Below are 18234 nucleotides of genomic sequence, written 5' to 3' on the forward strand. Positions count from 1 at the left end.
TATTTATACAATAGAGAACATGAAATATCGCATCATTTACCGATATGGTTATCTCTCTAAAAAATACCGACTGCAGCGCCTTCGCCGGGCTGGTTTTTAAGTCCACCATTCAGGGCGCCACCCAAACGCATAAAAAAAATTCATTTAAATCGGTCCAGCCGTTTAAGATGAGTTCAGTGACATACACACGCACAGTAGAATTATATATATGTATCTAATATGAATAAATATGTCTTCTGTTATGACAGATGTTTCGCCTTTAGCAGCTGTTTTCTTCTAAAAGTGTTTAGGTAATAGCAATTTTTTTAAATTATATAAAAACCCACTTCTATGAATATTTTGTGAAAACGACTATCGGAATCATCTTTACTCGTATAATATAATAAAATCTATCCTTTTATATATCTATAGATTTTGCGTTTTAAGCGTAGCAGTGTTACAAACACATATTTTTGAAGTTTATATTATATATATTTATTGTATATCATAATTAAGAATTATACGTAAACGTATAACAATATGAAGTTAAATTTTCATATGTTGCTCATCTGCCTCCGTGGCGCAATTGGCTAGCGCGTTCGGCTGTTAACCGAAAGGTTGGTGGTTCGAGCCCACCCGGGGGCGTTATATTTTTATTATTTTTTTACGTAGTATTCTATTTTATCTTAACAAAATTTAGACATTTTACAATAATTAATAAAAGATATTATTTCATTAAATTTTTTTGTGACATCCAGAAACAAAAAAATCTATTACTTTACACGCGTTTATCACACTTTTTTGTAATGAATATTAAAATGCCATTACAAAACACGCTAGTTTACTTTTTGTAATACTTATCAAATAAATAAGTCTATAGGGGTCGATAACTTAACAAAATGATAATTTAAATACCGTTATCATGACGACATCTATTATTAGTTGAGATAACGGATTTTATTATCGCATTAATATGTTATTTATCGCGGAGTTCATTAATTACGTCCACAGATTTATTGATCGGGTTTTTGAGAATCGGACAATAACCTCCTTGACTAGACTAAAATGGGAAAAATATTTATTTAAACGAAATTAACAAATACTTCTTTTTTAAATTAGATAAGATTACTTATCTATTTTTTTATTAACATTTCATTATTTCTCATGTAATAATTAGGCCCCCAACTTTGATTTTGTTCCCTTTGGAGAACCTTTGGGCCGTGGGGTTCAAGCCCACTAATTAAAAATTTAAGTTGGCGCCTGGTAGATAATACCGGTGACCCCAGAGCTGCTTACGTCGCTCAACGAATACGTATCGCAATATAGCGAGGAAACTCTGCCAGCATTAAAGGAACACTGCCATAGGGATCAAATTGTTTCAATTTATTAATTTTTAATAATAATTATTGAAGTGAAACTTCTTTAGGCGCATGAGGGTAAATTTTTTACTGACGAAGATGTGCAGCGTTTTTGTCGAAGAAAAGGGTGAGAGCGATGGAGACCGATTAAGAGAGAGTGAGAAGGGTGAATTACCTTATAGGAATTGTATTTTTAAAATTAAAATTTCGTAAAGAGAATTTATGAAATATTAGTATTTTATGCAAAATAATGGACTTATTGGCTTGTGATAAAAAATATCGTGTAAATTTCAAAATTATGTTCTATATACATTTTCGTCATAAAATGAATTCAAAGTGTAAAAAATTGGCTATGTTTGGATTTTTTTTCAATCGAGCGAAGTTACTTAAATCGTGTATCGATCTTTCAAAATGGATACATAAACTACTCAACTCCACTATATATTTTTTCCATTCGCCCTACTTCAGGAAACGATAACGAAAAATGGAAAGAAACAATGTTTTGGAGTTTGGCGACCAGATAGGTCCTTAACGGCCGCTTTTATATTTATAATCTAAAATTATTTCCAACCCAGATTTTTTGCGATCGATCGAGAATCTGCATTTCAATATGACAATCCCTGATTTGAAATCCTTGTAAAAAAGGATTTGTCTTAAATTTGCGGCCCTCATGTGGTTTCGTTTTACGCGTTGCCCTTATTTGTCAGGAACCATATCACTACTTAAAGACGTGATTATTTGTATAAAACGATGTTATTGTAAAATCATAATATTCTTTATATAACAACATATTAAATTGCGAGTAACAGCTGTAAAATCGTAATAATCGTGAATCGATCAAAGTGGGAAGATCGCAAATTTAGATTGATAACTGTCAAAATTTGATCTATCAAATTCCAAGATATTTTATAGAAAGCATCGATCTGTCCCAGACATCGAATCCTTCCATTTATCCCTCCTTTCCGGAGAACGCGTTTTGGCCGAAATTCACCGATGTCCAGATTGAGCATTCTGTTAAACGAGCTGGATCTGGACATCCATAGTTGCTCACCTCAGACTTTGAGAGCGATTTTCGTTTAGTGTTTGTTTAAATTTTATTATTGTTTTGATTAATTAATTTTATTACTTCTTGCATGCTATGTTAGCCAGTAAGTGCTTGACACATTGAAAACTGTATTTTATTTTTCTTCTGTCAATGTATTAATATGCCAGCGTTGGCAAGCTTTTATAAATAAATAAATCGGTCATTTTCATACAAATATCAAAGATGGTTTACAAAAACAGATTGACTATCGATTCATCGATCGGTTATTGATAGTAGTTTATAAGAAATAGATTAAAATATCAATCTCTAGTAGTAAAAATTGGGCGGCCGTTAAGCGTTATTTTGTGAAACTCATAGTATATGTAATATGTATATTGTATAGTCCTTAACGCCCGTATGGTTCAATCTTGAGTATCAAAAATCGTGAGCCAGAAATTCTGTACTTGTATAAGGTCTTAAATATTCTTTTCAAATTTCTCACCTCGTTTACAATATTGAGTCAACATAAAGCTCGAAGTGAAAGGTCAATGACATTGGTCCTTGTCCATCACCAAGCAGGAACTCCTCAAAAACGTATATAATTAAATAAAACCATATTTGCCTTCAATAGGAAGAGTATTGACCGGAACAATGAATACGATCTTTTACGAATTATCTTATTGAAAATAAATATAATTTTCTTAATGTGATCTATGGTGTCGAACAAAATCTATGGTGTAAAACAAAGACAAAAGAAGTCGATAACGTGCGCCACAGACGGCTGACCACCTACTTGTTTTGTAAGAAAGATTACGAAACATATACAAACATCTGAGGCTAAAGAAGGTTGTAGCGCCACTGACTACATAAAAAATATGTTACTGGAATGTGCAGAGTTAATATTTTAAAGGTTTACAGTGCGACGTATTATTTTTATCATATCAGTTGTTTCTAAGTTTGTGTCACATTTATTTAAGCCTAGAACTGTAGATACTAGTATACATTGTTTTATTAAGACATTTAATAAATTATGACTTCCAATTATTCCCCTTATAATGGTTATTTTTTATTTACTGGCAATACTAATACCGGCCAAGAAAAGTATGTGGCACTGTACTTATTTTTAACTTGCTACTTTGCTTACTTGCCTTGATACTTAGCCCATCTTTTTAGCTACATACCAACAAATGAAACATTTTCTTATTGAGACTATTCGCTTTTCCGGAATAAAATTTTAGCTTATTACAATATACTAACTTTTTCAATTTTTTTTGTATTTTTGCAATTTTCCTTCGCATAACCTTGCTCAGAGTTCAAGGAATTAATAAAATTTCTCGAATTGGTCCAGCCGTCTTCGAGTTTTCCTTAACAAAAACGAGTTTTTCTTTTCCAAAAATATTTTGAGATTAATTTTTATTTTATAAATTATATTTACATAAGTAGTCATTTTCATAATACAAATAATTTTTATGGGTATGATTATATGGGCTGATTATATTGTTAAGTTTGCAAATTGTCTACGAATAATATTTCTCTTAAAATTATTTATATTGGAAATTAATTTTATACGATTATTATTATTATTATTTTTTTATTATTTTTTATTTTATATTTATTTATTTGTAATCGCATTCAACTCAACAACTAACATATTTACAAAATTGCTTTTTTTATAGAAGAAACGCAAACGGGCAGAAGCTTCATCTGATGTTAAATGATACCGCCGCCCATGGACACTATTAATTCCAGGGCTCGCGAGTGCTTTGCCGGCCTTTTAAGAATTGGTATGCTCTTTGCTAAAGGAATTAATCAAATCTGTGCGATTTAAGTCAGTTAAAAATCGTTTAACTGCAATTAGAGATTCGTGAATCAGGAATTAACACAGCTTATAAAATTAACGTTATAAGCATACATAATTGTATGCAAAACGTTGCTTTTGAAGACAACTTGTTTTTCTGAAGACCCTTTTTGTTTGTGTATTTCCTCTATAGATAAATACGATAAAATGCAAATTCAATGAAAAATATATTCAAACTAAAAGCTTTAATACTATCGTTAATATAAAACCTTTTGTAAATGTATTAACATTGTTCATACATAACAGGATTAACTATGTTTAGTAAAATCTTTTATACATTGCGTGTTTAATCAATTCCAAAAATCTGTTTTCAATATTCAACAAGCAATGAATAGGAACAAGTCTATGGTTTCGACGTGGAAAATTCTTGGTAGTATTGAGCGATGCGCGAAGAATGACCACTCTTGCAAGCAGCTACCACGGACTGTCAGTCGACGTTTCGGAGGGAACGCGACTGCCCGCGACCAACGCGCCCGCCATTTTTAAAATATTTCGTTCCATTTTCAAAGTGAGTGAGCGGTGTTAGAAAGGATTTTCATAATCGTCACCCTTGCGGTAAGTTTAAAAAATAACATATAACAAAAAAACTTTTCAACGCGTGTAGACATAATTATTGTAAATAATTATTTTATAATTATATTAATTAAAACGTAAAATTTTATGTCTAAAATTTTTTTAAAAAGAGGTAAATATCCTAGATTATTTAATGAATTTATAATTAAAATTAATATAAAAAAGTCTCACAAGTAAATTATAAATTTAATTACATACATAATATGATGATTTAAATTGAGGTGATTATGTGATTTTTCCATCGCTAGGAAAGAATTCAACGACAGCGCGCGCGCATGTTACCTAATCGTAATACTTCGTTCACATTTTTAAACGGTGAAATTCGTTTTTCTAATTAATCCAATGAATGTTAAATAATAATTATGGTTTTTTTATAAGATTATATATTCAAATTCATCTCTTATTAAATGCAGGTATGTATATTATGAAAATACTTAGTATTTATACTGCTTAAGCTTTAAATATAAATATAAAAAAAATATACATAATAAGAGCTTCAAATTAAAAAAAAATCTGAACCATTTTCGAATCCACACACAAAAAATTTCATTGAAATCGGCCCAGTCATTTAGGAGTTTAGTTACAAACATGTGCGTGTTTGTAATTAAAACATTTATACATACAAGTATTTTAATTTATAATTACGCACAGTTATAAGATCCAACATTCGATTTCTTATGGAGAGCAATAAGATTCTTAAAATGACACCAATTTAGAAAATAATTAACAACAGTATATTCGCTACCAAAATTTATTTGTATCCGCATTCAACTCAAAAGTAATTGGATAATATTAGTTTATTTAGATAATTATCTATTAGAGTATTAATCTGCACTCCAGTGAGTACATAGGCAGTATTTAGGATATTTTGATCAAATAGTATATAGTTCTCGGAGCCCGCCCCACGATTGGACGATATTTTAATTTTATTGGAAATGAATACAAACTATGTTACTCAGGGTTCAGTATTCTAACGGTTAAAGAATTTTCTAAACCAGTCCAGTTGGAGATATTTATAAATCTCTTTTATTTAAAATTCAAATTTGGAATTCATAAATTTTGTCGTAAATAATAATTATTAAACTAATAAACACCTCAATTTTTTCGTAATTATAATTATGTAGGTTAAGATTTTAAATAATTCGTTCATGTTATGTTAATCTAGAGTATTATTCTCATGTAAGTGACATTTTTTTTTTGTCTTTTGAGAAATAAAGTCTTTAAACCTAAATAATTCATTTACTGGTACACATTTGAAACCATAAAACAATTATTTTTAAACTTAAGAAAAAAAAAACAGAAGCATAATGGCAGTTTCTAAATGCGTATAAACATACGTACGCAATAATTTTGAAATTGATTCAGTTACATAAATGGGCTTAGCTTTGGCCAAGCCAGGAGAGAACCGGATAGTCTCGACAAACTAGTGATGGCAGAAATGACGGTCGATCGTCTTTTGGGTCTGAACAAATTAAGACAACTATGGGTTTATGTCCCGAGACAAGCGGAAAATAGAGCAGTGAGGCAACAAATCGGACTGTAAGGGCTTTGATTGTAATGGAGACTACGAAGTAGAGACATAAATAGGTTGACCTTTCCAATAAGTTTAGCCCTGCGATTCTGTAACTCATTTGACGACTGATTTCAGAGCGACCGCCGATGCGAAAACCGCTGTGTGAGTTCGAAAAGTGAGTTACAGAATCGCAGGGCAGACTTGTATACACAAAGTACTGAAAATCCATTCTTAATTAGAATAATTTAAATATTTGTGTTCTTGCAATGTAGTTTAAATTTCTTACTTTTTTCGGTTATTTTTGTTAGTTTTTTTTATAAATTTGTTGCTAATTTTATGGTTCACAAAATATTCAGAGGTAATTTAACTATTATGTACAAAATGCTGTTACTAAATTTGTATCTACATACTTTGAGTATTTAAATCAAGGTTATATAACGCAATACTACTCTATATGCAAATTACTATCATAGTCATATTCCTAGGCTGATCAACATACATTCACAATTTATTTACAAGCTATTCTAAAGGCTTTATGTTTTCATAGTATAATAATAATTAAAATATATAATTAAATTTAATAAATAGAAAATTAAAACAAATTTCAAAAGTTTGGTCCCTGTGGCAGTGTACCTTTAACGCTAGCAGCATTTCCTCACTGTATTGCGATACTTATTGGTTGAGCCAGGAAAGTACCAGCTCTGGGGTTACCGGTACTATCTACCACGCACCAACTTAAATCTTTAATTAGCGCCTGTGCACTTGAACCCCACGGCCCAAGAGTCTTTACTCCAAAGGGAACAAAGTCGAAGTTGGAGAAAAAACTCTTATATTTTCCGCAGAGAAGGCGGAAAATAATAATTAATGAATTTCATTATTTAGATTTAACAAATGAATCGCGTGTTGTTTTTTGTTTTGAGTTCATTGAATGATTAAAGCAGTGCTAAGTACTTCCGATCCAATTTCATTAATCCTTCAGCGTATCGATTCTTAACAGATCAGCGTTTTGCGAGACTTCTGCCTATTTTTCTTCTATACTAAAACTATACTTCAAAATGTACTGTCAATTTATAAAAAGTCACAATTCGTAACATAGATATGGATATATATTCAAATTGATATCTGAACCTAATTAAACATAATGCGCTTAATATCAAAAGAAACGTTTTAGAAAACCTGCTAATAAACACGTGAAATTAGTATCTTTGCGAAACTGATTGAGTAACGGCAAATTACAACTGGTACGTATGCATACATTGCGGTTTTCGTGATACGGTCAAACAGTCGTTTGATTGAAAACAAGGAATGTGTGCAACGCTATTTGTTTTCGTAATATTTTTCAACTTTCTCGCATGTTGCGGAACTGGACAGCGGAAATGTGTGGTTATTGTGTAGGATACCTACAGGCATATAATCTTACTTTAAGTATATGTATGTTACGGCAATTAAAAATGAAGAAACTTTATATCTTGCTTATCTAATAAAAGGTTCCTATACTGTCTTGAATATAATTTTCCAGGTAAATAGATTTTTGTGTTTATTTTGGAGTGTTTGACAGCAAATGTTTTTTGGGTTAGGATTTTTTGAATACATAGAACCCCTAGTAGCCTATCAGATCAGCCAGATCTGTTGGGTAGAAGGTAGGCACCAGGGGAGGTCAAACTTTGGTTCTAAAACTTAGGTCTGGTTTGGTTGGGACCCGCGTTACCTCTTGTGCTATTCAAGTTACTGACATATTTGACAGTTCTATGGCAGACATTTTTTTAGCTGCGTTTTGTGCTTAAGGAACACATCGTATAGCCCATCCCGGGATATCCTCATGCCAGTCTCCAGATCACAGTGAGATCTAAGTGTTGGGTTGGGTTATATGACTTCGCATCTACATCGACTATCGACACGCCCTCGAAGAAGTAGGTATAGAGACAATAGTATCTTTTTTTGCACACAAATAAAAAACAATTTTGTTAAAATAAAATTATCAAAATTTACAGATGAAATTGATATGAAAAAATTTGAATTCTATTGAAATATATTTTAGAATATTTTTACTTTCATATGTAAGTAAACCGACCTCCAATTCAATAACACCTATAAAATATATAAATTTCGATAATAAAATAAGGAAATGACCTTAATCCATTCATTTTAAATTACATTATATTTATTAGTCCCTACTCAGGCATGTATCATTGCCCAAATACAACATTAAATTAGTTTTACAATTGATAATATTTTTTTATCAACTTAAAATTAATAACTAAACAACATATAGAAACAATCTTATATATCTTATATATATTACTGACTATTTCGAGGATATGTCTTGTTAATTTTATTCGTTTAAAGCAAGGCCATGCAGACATTATAGCACAGGCCGATCGTCAACTGTCTACATAGAAAAACGAAACAGTTATATGCCTCATGCCTCATTGGGGAACTACAAAGCTTAATAATAAAGATTAGGTTATATGTAATATATAAAATTCTCGTGTCGCGGTGTTTGTGGTTAAACTCCTCCGAAACGGCTCGACCGATTCTCATGAAATTTTGTGTGCATATTGGGTATGTCTGAGAATCGGACAACATTTATTTTTCATCCCCCTAAATGTTAAGGGTAGTCAACCCCTAAATTTAAAAAAAAAATGTTTTTAATTTTTATTTTTTTTATGATACAAAATTAAAAAATACATACAACCCCTAATTTTCATCCCTCTACGATCAACCCCTATTTTTATTATAAATGATATACATGGCAAAACGACGTTTGCCAGGTCGGCTAGTCTCAATATAAATTTCATAACAGCGTAGCTTATAACTGACTCAGATTAGTTTACAGCTCTGTTGGTGTGTTGTGGTTGATTTGTGTATTACCTTACAATGACCGGTTTTACATTCGCATAAAGCAGCCCAAACATGACAACGTCAACTTTCTTTAAAAACATTGAAGCCAAGGCGAAGGTAACAAGTAAATATTCAAAAATGGAACACGCCCTGCATATAAAGCGAGCTCGTGGGATTTTAAACGTTTTCCTTATAAAGGTTCTTCAAATATCGTTTATGCTATTTCAAAACGACATATTTTATGGTTTGGATATGTTAACGTAAAATTGTAAACACCGTTAGATTGTAATCTATCTCGCGAGATTATAAACTGTCGAAAGATTGTGAACCTCAGCGTACTGCTTACAATTTAACGTATTATTATTCGGTAGATTGTACTACACTAACTTAGTTATCATTCAAACTTCTTTGGTCAATTACAGATTAATTTTACTTCCCAACAATTTCATATAACTACCGAATAATAATTTGTAAGCAGTTCGTTGAGGTTCACAATCTTTCGACAGTTTACAATCTCGCGAGATAGATTACAATCTAACGGTTTTTACAATTTTACGGTGACAGATATACCACCTGTTCTGTGTTATACCAGGTGTCCTAAGACTATGGGACATCGAGGGAAAGTACCTTAAATATCGCAGATAGTATATTTTGCTGAAAGAAAGCTTTATTTCAATTTGAAAAAAAAAAAAAAGTAATACTGCACTTAATGATTTACTAAAAATCACTTGTCTCGTGTGAGAATCGAACCGACTCCAATATAAAAAACCCATTCGAAATAAAATAAAGTCTTCCTTTAGCAAAATATCCTATGTACGCTGATACGTTGATGTCCCATAGTCTTTGGACGCCCTGTATACCAAACATTACTTGACCCTGAGTTACTTTAAACATTAATTGTTTTTAATAAAAAAAATAAAAATTACTGCGTACGTTTTCCTTAGAGTACTCGTAGTGGTAGATTTGAATCTAATATAATAAATCTACAACTTTTGCGTAAACATAACATCACAAAACAATGGAATAACTTATTAAAAACCTCAAAAAATCGGCTATCTCTATTTAGACTACGAGAAGTGAGTAGTATGCGATGGTACAAAGATCACAACTGAACTTTTCTTGCTATTCCTGCTATGGTTCAAACATCACTAACCGAGTAGTTAGTTTTTCTTATGACTGAGTTCAGTAGCTTTTAAATGATGAACGCAATATTTGAATTAACCCGGAACTGTTTTGGTCTAAACTTAAGAATTAATGTATACCTAATTAGTAAATTTTGCGTAAAAAGCTAATTAAAAATACAATTGTAACTTATGTCAACAAAAACTAATTGAAGTCATTGACGCAGAATACCGACTACAATGTTATTTGTTCTAACTCGAGAAAATTGATTGGTTTAATTGATGAGTTAACGATAACACATTGATTATGTATAAGGTATACCGTTACTGTTAAAGCATATTACTAGATAACAAATATTTTATATGGATCTATTCTACAGTTTAGATAGTGTAAAAAAACCAGTGGTGCTTTTAGGATTGTGTCCGCGTTTTTTAATAGACAGATAAACAGCCTTCTTTGCCTGACACTTCGATTTTTGGGTCTTATGTCATCCTACACCCGAACGTGTATAAAATACGCATTTTGGAAAACAAATGAGGGTTTAGACAAACAAATGAAACGCGAGTGCGACACAACACGATAATATCTAAACATTGAATTTTACCTTTATCACCAATAGTGTGATTTCAGAGTTAGGTTTAAATTCATCATGATTTTATGAAAATTTACTATAATATAGGTATGATAATAATGAGCAGTGTTGGCCTAGTGGCTTCAGCGTGCGCCTCCCATATCTGAGGTCGTAGGTTCAATCCCCGGCTGTGGACCAATGAACTTTCTTTCTATGTGCGCATTTAACATTTGCCCGAACGGTGAAAACATCGTGACGAAACCGACATGTCTTAGACAAAAATTCGACGGCGTGTGGTTAGGCACTGGAGGCTTAACACTTACTTGCCTATTAGATTTAAAAAATGATCATGAAACAGATTCAGAAATCTAAGGCCAAGACCTAAAGAGGTTGTAGCGCCACTGATTTTTGTTTTTTTTACTAAAATATAGCTATCGTTAAAGAGGTTGCGAAAATCATACGAACATACATAAAACCCACCCGGGCAATGCTGTATTGGAAACTTATTCATAACATGATTAGTATTAAATAAGTCATGTTTTAAACTAGCAGCTTTTATTTTAAAAAAATGTTAAATAATGAAAAACATAAATTTTCTTAATAATTAATGAGGCAACGGCAAATAATGTAATTTCTCAGTCCTTTGTTTATCATATAATCAATTTCGCAATTATTACAATTCGGTACAAGGGCGTGGTATTTTATGGCAACAATATATAACGTCCTGATAATAAATGTACAAATTATTTCACGTGAAAAAATAATTATTATAATTCATAAAATATTTCGGTGCCTATCTTTGCATTTGCTTAAAAGTTAAAAACTACCATAACGCATATCAAAAATGAATAAAATGATATTACCAATTTGATTAATGTGCGACCTTGCACATTACTTTTATGGGGCATATACAAACAATGAAAGCCAAGCAAAATTAAACCAAAACACATTCCAATAAGAATCAAAATCGCAAATCATGTTACACGTTCGTATCACGATTGTGATGAATTCTTTTGTCTTACAACATCGATTTGTTAGAAGCTTTATCATATTTCAAAGAAGTAATTACAATTGCTATAATTACATTACATTTATAACGCCCATAGCTCACCTACGCTCAAGCATCTGTGTGAACTTAACTAGATGATTTGTGAGTCATTCATTAAAAGTTATGAAATCGAGTCAAGATATTTATTATTATAGATCGTGAGTAGTATTGGCCTAATGGCTTCAGCGTGCGACTCTCATCCTTGAGGTTGCAGGTTCGATCCTCAGCTGCACCTGGCTTTTATATTTACATATGTGAGCATCTAACACTCGCCTGTTAGGACCCCAGATCTCTTAGACCCAAAAAGTCGACGGCGTGTGTCGTGAAAAACAAATGATCACGAATAATATATATAAATTCAAGGGAAGTGGTTTTTTATATGTAGAGGAGATAGGGGGACAAACCAGCATACGAAAAGACCATAAAAGGCAGTTGCGCCAAGCCAATAGACACTTATGTGCGTTGCCGGCCTTTAAAATATTTAATATGTTGTCCTTATCACTGTCGTACAGTTTTAGGAATAAATAAATGAGAAAAAACCTTTCTTAATATCGTAAAATGCGAAGCATTTATTAACAATTCTTGAAGTACTTCCGATATCATAATAGGATAAATAACATTCTATATACTCGAGAGAAAAAACTAGTTTCTAAACGAAATGCTTAAAATAACTTTCTCTACTTAACGCGGAAAATTCTTAAGTGACCTTTCGAACTTGAATTGAATAAAACGGTCTGGGAAAAGGCGTCGACTTTTCTGAGAAATTGTCTCGCTTTTTAACTGACTACTAAAATGGAGTTATTGATTCTGCATATTGAGTGTCATTGACCCCATTATAAGGGCTATTTAATAATAATAATAAGCCTTTATTCTCTTATCCTATTGACATACATTTAACAATAATAGATATAAATAAAAAATATCTACTCTAAGATGCGGCCCCTGTCCGGAAGAAGTCCTCCTGCTTTTTCCACCCTATTTTATTTTGTGCTACCGTCATCCAATTTTTTAGCTACCCTTTCGATCCCGTCGGACCATCGCTCTATTGACCTTCTTTGTTCCTTTTACCTTTTGAACCAGTCCATTCGGTTACTGTTTTAGACTATATGTCATCTGTATAACGGGCTACGTGCCATGCCCATCTCCATTTAAGCTGTAGGTCATATTGCTAGCATCAATTATTTTTGTTTTTCTGCGAATACCTTCACTTTTATGTTTGTCGCGTAATTAAATTCCGAGAATACTTCTGACGCACGCTGGCACAAACGTATTTTGGCTTTTGTTTTGTTTTTTAATGAACCACAAATTGCAGTGCTGCAGAACTTTACTGCTTCATGGTAGGTAAAATCGCGCGAACTTTATGCGATGAAGAATTAAATTCAAAACATTAATATGATAACTACATACTAATGCAATTACCATGATATTCGGGGTAAACGACTTTTTTTTTAATATTATGGCAATAGATTTAACTTTATGCCAGTTTCACACTGTCACATGTCAAGATTAAGATTCCGTTGAAACGCGCTAAATGTGACTTACGTCAAAAATCAATTCGACTATATCGCATGTGTTTTCGACTTCATTAGTTCGTTATCTAATGCATGTATAACATACGGATTAAAAATTAGGTTATCGTTTGTTATTGGTACTTAAAAACTAATTAATCAGGCAAATTTCGAGACTATTGGGTCATTACGCATAACCCTTAATTAATAAAATCATTAATCTAAAGAGCCTAGAACTTTGATTGATATGTCAGTGGTACGCTACAACTTTTTTAGGTCTGGCTGAGGCCCAGACCTAAAAAAGTTGTATCTGTTTCCTAATCATTTGTCAATCTAACAGCCAAGTTGGAGATAAACCTCTTGTCCCTGACACACGCCGTCGACTTTTTGGGTCTAAGGCAAGCCGGTTTGCTCACAATATTTACCTTAACCGTTCGAGCGAATGTTAAATGCGCACATAGAAAGTTTATTGGTGCACAGCCGGGGATCGAACCTACGACCTCAGGGATGAGAGTCGCATGTTGAAGCCAACACTGCTCAGAATTTTGATTACTTCATAACAAATGCTTCAAACTTGGGTTAGCGCAATAATGGCTCTTGTATAAAACGTACAGGAGAATTATTATTATTATTACTTCGTATTTCTATTGAATCTCACCCTTATCTATATTATGGTTGAAACCTTTACTCCAAGAACTGGGTTTCTTTGTACCTATGGGATATTCCTAGGTTATTTGCGATACCAAAGATCAGAATTTGCATTTACCATGTACTCAGAGGAGTTGTTCGGACTAATACCGGCAGCTGAGTTTCATCATCGGACGTCAAGACAGAATACAAAATACCATCCGTATCACCTCGACGTCCGTCGTTCTACAACTGAACGTTTCTTAAGGCAATTCTTACTGCGCACGTTACCCGTTACGTCTTGGGTAACGGGGATCGTTGCGCCTACTGAATGCTGTCTCCGACACTATCGACATATTTATATGTTCGCAGAGTGAATTCACAGTAGCGATATTTTGTATATTATGTGTTTAATTTATTTATACTTTATACTATTTAATTTTTATCGAAATCGTATTGGCATAGTCTGTAAGGATAATGTTTGTTTTTCTGTAATAAATAAATAAATATAAGTAAGCATTTTGTCTCATACAAACTTTCCTATAATTTTCACGTTCCTAAGACCCGAATCTTCGATCTATGAAAATCTGATGCTCATTTGTTACTCATATTTATTCACTCATTATAAACCAATGAATATATGGAAACTGCAATAGATGATATTCACACTTTTTGTATTTATTTACATATTGAACAAACCGTGAAAGTACTATTGTAACTGAATAACAAGTGGACACGTGATTCGTTAATTTATAAATTAAACTTCCCTATACGTAACTATATTAATTTATAGTTTAAGAAAGTTTAAGATATTAATATGTTTGGAACGTAATAGTTTACGTAAGGATACATACATATTTTTATTTTCGTAAATTTTGATCTAAAATATTTTAACTCGGCCGATCGTCACATGATGATTCTGTTGATTTGTTATGCTAGGCGCATTTTTATTTTGATTACCGTTTGGCTAATTATATTTATTATTAGTTACGTCTTAAATTTTATAAAAGATGATTTTTTTGTTTAATTTATTCTCCATATCCTTACGACTGACAATTGTGTGCCTTTTATGTTAAGAATATATGGAACCAGGTGTGTACAGAGCTTATTATTTTAATATAAATTAGTGTATCAACGGCCACCAAACCGTTCTTTGTTTCGGCTAAAAAAAATATTTTAGCAGATTCTTCTGGACAAGAAGAATGAGATATGAATATCTGATATAAAAAGAATACTTATTTATAAATTCTGTTGCCCCCCAATCAGGGAAGCACACAAGTTGATTATAAGTTTCCGTTGCGACTTCTTAAAATGGATATCTTTAGTTTCGCTTTTAAAAGTGCAGTTTCATACTTAGCAATTGTGCGTACGTTTCCGACTGTCCACCAATAAATCTATCTTTCTATGTGCGTGTAAAAGTAATAAATCCTATAAAAACCGGCGAAAAAGCTACTCGTTAGATACAAAATGCTGATCGGCTACAAATAAACAGACGCAGAAATATTCTGCCCCATAGGCCATTCTAAGCTCGATACGGTCGATTGAAAAGTTTATTAATGAAATACTGACCAAAAGCGGTGCAGATTTGTGATTCCGCGCAATTTAACTTTCTTTAAAGAAAGTGAATCTTGTTTTGCAACTTTGCGTCAGTTAAGTTATTAATAGTGGATAAGCATAACCCAAGATGTTAACTTTAGCATGTGCTTGCTTACATTCTTACTAAATATTAAGGAATTGTGTATAGTGTAATTTAATATTTTATAATATAAAAATGTGGATGAATACAATCATTGTTTGAGGATCTTTATTTAATAAAATATAATTTGTTCCTCTTGGAGTAGAGACTCTTGGGCCGTGGGGTTCAAGCACATGCGCTAATTACATATTTAAGTTGGCGTCTGGTAGATAGTACCAATGACCCCAGAGCTGGTGCTTTCCTCGCTCAACGAATAAGTATCGCAATACAGCGAGGAAATGCTGCCAGTTTAGTTTGTTTTATCAACCTTACATAAAAGGGCAAATGATGAAATTATAAATGTCAGTTTTATAGGCGTGTCACCGCATCCTTTGGTGATAAAATATTAGTAAACTAGTTTAATACTGAAACTGAAATTTAGCAGTGTAAAATACAAACAAATTACATTGATAAACAAAATATACGAAACGGACATCATAAGTCAATTGAATACATTAAATTATTTAAAAAAAACTAAAATATTAATTAAATGACAACTTAATATTTTAAAGAAAAATAAATTGTCACTGCTAAATAAAGTCAGTCCCGCTTATTTAAATATTTCCTCAAACCTTCTTTGGTAATGTCGAAAATGTGAACATTCCCATTAAACATTGACCTCGCGATATGACATTCCAAATTCAAAATTACAATCTTGAACTTTATTATCAACAATTTTCTTGACTAAAAACAATAACTAACCTTAAAATATGATATTAAAAGGAGTCCCTTTAGGCAAGGTTCCGAAGATACTGGCAGCGTTCCCCTTTGAATAGCTAGACTAATTCTTTGTCCGAGGTAGCTGCCAGCTCTTCGGTCTCCTGTGATGTCGGTGCTTTTGCTATTTCCTTAACATCTTCATCATTTGTGTTGTAGCTAAAACCCCCTCAAAATAATGTACCCCTTTGCACTTAATATACGAAAAATATTTATAAAACAGGAGCGGTGGAAGTTTCTTGTTTCAGAACACAAAGATCGTAAAGCCAGAAGAGTTTCGGTGAATACTCGCGGTTTTACCTTCGATAAAACATAACCATACGAACACTTTCGATCTCTTTACACAGAGATAAGACTCTTCGTGACCATGCCTTATTAGAACACATCTCAGCGATTTAATTACAATCTATGTATTTATCATTGAGATAAGAATAATTGTTCTGACAATTGAATTGATATGAAACTTGCAAGGCTGGATTTCATTTGAGAAAAAAATGATATATTGTCTTTTATAGAGTACCACGCATTATAGCTACCCTATTGGTTTTTAAAGGCTCCAGGAACCACCACGAACTAGGGTAATTCAAAATAGTCGGCGCTTAACATGACTCCATTTGTCAAACCCAGAAATCCATTTGATTTAATTATTTATATAGAAATTTAAATATTCAAATTTTTACTTATCTCTTGTTATCTGGCGTTCTTTATAACACTGGTCTTTCAAGAAAAAATTATATATACATTACATTTTCGAGAACTATATTGGAATTTCCAATTCCAAAGAAAACTGCATATATTTGTACATTTGTAACGGTGACGCTGTGAAGTAATATTGCCAAATGACATTGCTCTATAAAGGGAAGGGGATAGGGGACCGGTTTCACTGACACGTATTACATTAACCAGATCAAAACAGTTGTTTATTCATGCGATTAACATGTCTATATGCCTTGGATTAAGGATTATAATGGCTTTGATTGAGATATGACAGCCTATACCTTGAGTTCATTGAATTATACTACATTATTTCAAAATAATTGTTACTGTTTGCCTGCCTCTCTGTTGAACGATTAACGGGACTGATCGATTGAAACGCAGTTATATTAGTTGTACGCATATCAAAATAAAAATAAAATATGTTTATTATGGAATATAAGATACAGGTATCACTTATTCCACGTCATTAAATTTGAATCCCTTCTCATCGGCAAAGAAGACAGAGGGTGTAGGCCGAGAGAAAAAGCCGGCGTAAAAAACTCTCGGTACCGTTTTAAAATAGCAAGACTAATTTTAAAACAAATATCGCAAATTAATTAGAAGTAGCCTGTATAGCACTAGTCCCAGGCCCTTTTATCAACTAGATAATCGTATCTTTTATCTTATTAAATCCATGAATACAAAAATAAACTAAATGGGCCTTTAGTAAAATTTTGGAGTGGCATTATAAAAGCACGGACTTTAGTAATCCCTAATAGTGATAGTGATTGAAACCAAGGATATTCGTGCTAGAAACGTCAAAATCGCTAGGCAACTGCCTTAGCCTTTGATTTTTACCCTGTTTATAAAAAATGATCACTGGTGTCGTCTTTCTCATCATCATCATCTTTTTAATGAAACGGGGCAACCAGACAGTAGGCTCAACAGATGTTTAGTGATACCGCCCATAGACGTTCACATTGCCAGACGACTCGCAATCGCCGGCTGATGTTCTACTTCATGTTATGTCCTCCACGCATAAATTCATTAGTTCATAGACGGGG

The 18234-nt window shown here is 32.5% G+C and overlaps 1 protein-coding gene and 1 non-coding gene across 3 annotated transcripts in view; both read left to right on the plus strand.

The window, feature by feature from the left end:
* Positions 1-550: 550 nt before the first annotated feature.
* Trnan-guu lies at positions 551-624 on the plus strand. Its single transcript has one exon. It is a non-coding gene; the product is annotated as a tRNA-Asn (tRNA).
* A 4009-nt stretch (positions 625-4633) lies between these two features.
* The window catches only part of LOC125051849 (alpha-N-acetylgalactosaminidase), a 50596-nt gene continuing 36995 nt past the window's right edge, over positions 4634-18234 (plus strand). Inside the window, exon 1 of one of the 2 annotated variants that reach the window (XM_047652437.1) lies at positions 4634-4774. The gene's annotated coding sequence lies outside the window, so the exon portion shown is untranslated. The remainder of the gene's footprint in view (positions 4775-18234) is intronic. The other variant, XM_047652438.1, reaches the window with a different exon arrangement.

The sequence above is a fragment of the Pieris napi genome, chromosome 8, assembly GCF_905475465.1.
Source record: "Pieris napi chromosome 8, ilPieNapi1.2, whole genome shotgun sequence".
Lineage (NCBI taxonomy): Eukaryota > Metazoa > Arthropoda > Insecta > Lepidoptera > Pieridae > Pieris > Pieris napi.